The following is a 3,642-nucleotide window of genomic DNA, read 5'->3' as shown; positions in this document are numbered from 1 at the left end:
TGTCGGTTACCATTTTAACTTGATTTGGTCTGGTCTGTTCTGCCTGTCAGTGCTGAATGCTCCAGATAAACTGGGGTCTGGGAATAGAATAAACTGATTGAGTACTTATTTTTTGCATCAAGTGACTTCAACTCATAGTTGTTTGCATGACATAATTCTTCGGTACCCGTAAGCTCCCTTACTCTTTTGTCTTTTGCTCTGGAATCTTTCGACTTGTAATGGATCTTCAGTTTTCCTTCATCATGGGAGCAGATATCTTCAACTTGTGTCTTGGAGAGAACAATATTTCAGTAAGAAATTAAGATCTGTGTTCATTTTGACAGCAGATATACTAAAATTGGGACAATATAGACAAGATTAGTGTGGTCCCTGAGCAAGGATGATATGTAAATTTATGAAGTGTCCCATAATAAAAAAATTAAGATCTTTTAATGAAAAGTAAACAAAGTTGTGTAGAAATATAAAAATTACTGAGTTAGGATGTAATTTTTTAAATATTTATTTATTTTAATTGGAAAGTCAGATATACAGAAAGGAGTGGAGACAGAAGAAGATGTTCCATTCAATGATTCACTCCCCAAGTGATCACAATGGCCAGAGCTTAGCCAATCCGAAGCCAGGAGCCAGGAACTTCTTCCAGGTGTCCCACATGGGTGCAGGGTCCCAAGGTTTTGGGCCGTCCTCAACTGCTTTCCCAGGCCACAAGCAGAGAGCTGGATGAGAAGTGCAGCAGCCGGGATATGAACTGGCGCCCATAGAGGATCTCGGTGCAATCAAGGTGAGGACTTTGCCGCTAGGCTACTACCCCAGGCCCTAGAGAGTAATTTTTAAAGTCTATTTTGGAGCATTCTGATTATGAAGCCCATATTTGCTCACAGACATTTGGAAAAGCTTGCTTATAGGGAAATCTTCGGTTTAAGGTACGTTTTAGAAAGTTCTTACAAATATTTGTAAGAACAAAATATTGTAAGAAGAGAAAATATTTGGAGTTTTTTGGGGACTTTGATTATTTTTGAGCTTTTCTTTAAAAAAAATCAAGCAAAAAAAAAATCTTGTCTTTAAGAAAGACATTCTAAGGACTGTTGTAGTGATATAGCGTGCTAATCTTTTGCCTGTGGTGCTGGAGTTCCTTATGGAGCAGGTTTGATTTCTGGCTGCAGCACTTCCTACCAGCTCCCTGTGAATGGTCTGGAAAAGCAGTAGAGGATATATGCAGCTTTGTGGCCAGGCACCCACAGGGGACTTGGAAGAAGCTTCTAGTTCTTGGATTCAGGTTGGCTCAGCTCTGCCATTGCCACCATTTGGGAAATCAACCTGTTTCTCTTTGTAACTCCTTCAAGTAAAATAAATATTTTTTTGAAGGAAGTTATGATGAAAAATAGTAAGAGAAGTAGATGAAAAAACTGTGGGAAAATGCAGTAATAGTATAGTGAATCTAACCTGAGGACATTTTTGTAATTTGTGAGCTAACTGAACTTATGCAGGCCTTATGAAAACAGAAACTGATCCCAAATAGCTCAACTGTTTCCTCTTCCTGTCTCATTGTGGTGTTAGGACTACTAAGTATCCACTTATTAACCTATGCAGATTTATTTAGTTGTGACCCAAAGCTCTAAATTTTCATTTTCTGCTTTCCAACCTGTTGTGGAGTGCGAGAGAGACCATGGCAAACAAATTTAGGATATATTAAGGAGTCTTTATTAACCAATCTTGGTCATGGCAGTGCTCACTAGAAATTAACTAATGAACTGTCACTGTGGCAATCCAGTCTGAGTTGAAACCCTGAGAGAACAGTCATCACTGTGAAATCTATCTGTTAAACTCAAGTCGTATGTTTCAACTGCCTATATAAGTTATCCTAAGAGATACGTAGCAAACAGCCTGGGCACTCTTACAAGGCTACATTCACCTTTTCCTGGCTTCTCTATCCAAACAAATGCATGGTGCCAAAGCCTTGAGCCATCCTCTAGTGCTTTCTCAGGCCACAGGCAGGGAGCTGGATGGGAAGTGGAGTAACTGGGTCATGAACTAGCACATATATGGGATCCTGGGGCTTGCAAGGTGAGGTTTTAGCCACTGAATCATCATGCTGGGTCCTTACCCAATCTTTTAACTCAATTTTCTCTTCAACTACAAGTATAAGGCAAAAATTATTGTAACGTTAGTGTTTCTAAGTATTGTTAGTGATCTTTATAATAATAATGAAAAGTCATTATTCTTTATAATAATAATAATGACCTAATTCTGGTAATCTTCTCTATCAACTGAAAAGGATAAAATATTTTTGTATTGTATCAAACCAGATTGTGATGTATATCCCAGATAATATACCAAAGAGATTACAAAGAAAAAAAATAATGCTACACTTTTTGTATAGGCAAGCAGATCAATTCTGCTGTGTAGATGTTATCTTTATCCAAGGGAAAAATAAATTTGTTTTCTGTTTTTACAGGTTTGGAAATTACAGTGTGGAGCCAGGCACCTGAGGTAGATTTGTAATGAGATGGAGAACTAGGTTTCTTACATCTTGAGGTTCACCTTGAAAAAGCATGGCTCCAGTGCCCCTAAAAAAGATATTTCTGGCATGCAGATTTGCCAAGAGTCTCACTTAGCTTTAAAAAGGATTTACTTATGTAAATGTAATGGAGGCACACAAGCATTTATAATTTCAAGGTTTCTAAATCCAATCCCAAAGAGAAAACAGGGATAAGCAGTCTTGTCTATTTTTTCCAATTACTGTATATTTGATTGGTATTTGTACTTACTCTGATAACTTATGCAACATTCTATAACATTATTTCTTACCACCAAAACTTATGTATTTATTTGAGAAGCAGAGGAAGGGCGAGAGAGATTGAGAGAGAGGAGAAAACAAACCACTTGTGGGGTCAGCAGCTGGTTCAGGGTCAAGAGCTTGGAATTCACTCCCTTCTCTTACACACACACACACACACGCACACACACACACACACACACACACACACACACACATCCCTTTTTGGTCTCTTCTGCCCACCTGCGATGCTCACCCATCATCACCTGGAACCTGAGAGGGGGTGGTATTGCTTTGTTGCATAACCACTTTCTTCACAAGCCCCCATAAAGGCTCATGATAAGGAGGGGCATGCTCTCTTGGTCATGTGCTTCATTCCCTTTGGCATTCTGACTCTTAGCCTCCCCAGTTCCTGCTTTCTCTCTGGCTTCAGAAGACAGAGGTAGCCCCTGAACATGGTCCCTGTATGTCTGTATTCCTGAACCTCTGTTCATTGCTTGGATGGGACAGTAAATGCTATGATGCTTTGTATTTCTAATTTGTGTACTTTCAAGAGTTCCAGGAGAGGTGAGGGTCTAGCAGTTATGGAATGTGGACAGAGAAGCCAGGGAAAGGTGAATGCCTACAGCTTTGTTAATGTGTCCAGGTTATTTGTGGTGTATTTCTAAGAGTAACTTCTATAGCTGGGGAAGTTGGAACATAGGTCTTGAGTTTACGGGATGGACTTCTAGGGAAAGATCGTTTGCTCCTCTCAGGGTTTCCATTCAAACTGGATTTTTCATTTGCTAGTTTCAAGTGGATGCTGAAATCACCAAGCTTGGTAAATGAAGATTCCTTAATACACCCTGGAATTGTCTGGTGTGATCTCA

At 39.5% G+C, this 3,642-nt stretch overlaps 1 non-coding gene across 1 annotated transcript; it reads left to right on the top strand.

Moving 5' to 3' along the window:
• Positions 1-305: 305 nt before the first annotated feature.
• LOC118757923 (U6 spliceosomal RNA) lies at positions 306-414 on the top strand. The gene has a single exon (XR_004995431.2). It is a non-coding gene; the product is annotated as a U6 spliceosomal RNA (small nuclear RNA).
• Positions 415-3,642: the final 3,228 nt, after the last annotated feature.

This window comes from Ochotona princeps, chromosome 5 (genome assembly GCF_030435755.1).
Source record: "Ochotona princeps isolate mOchPri1 chromosome 5, mOchPri1.hap1, whole genome shotgun sequence".
NCBI lineage: Eukaryota > Metazoa > Chordata > Mammalia > Lagomorpha > Ochotonidae > Ochotona > Ochotona princeps.
Note: the sequence above shows the minus strand (reverse complement) of the source record. Positions and strands in the feature narration are given on the sequence as shown.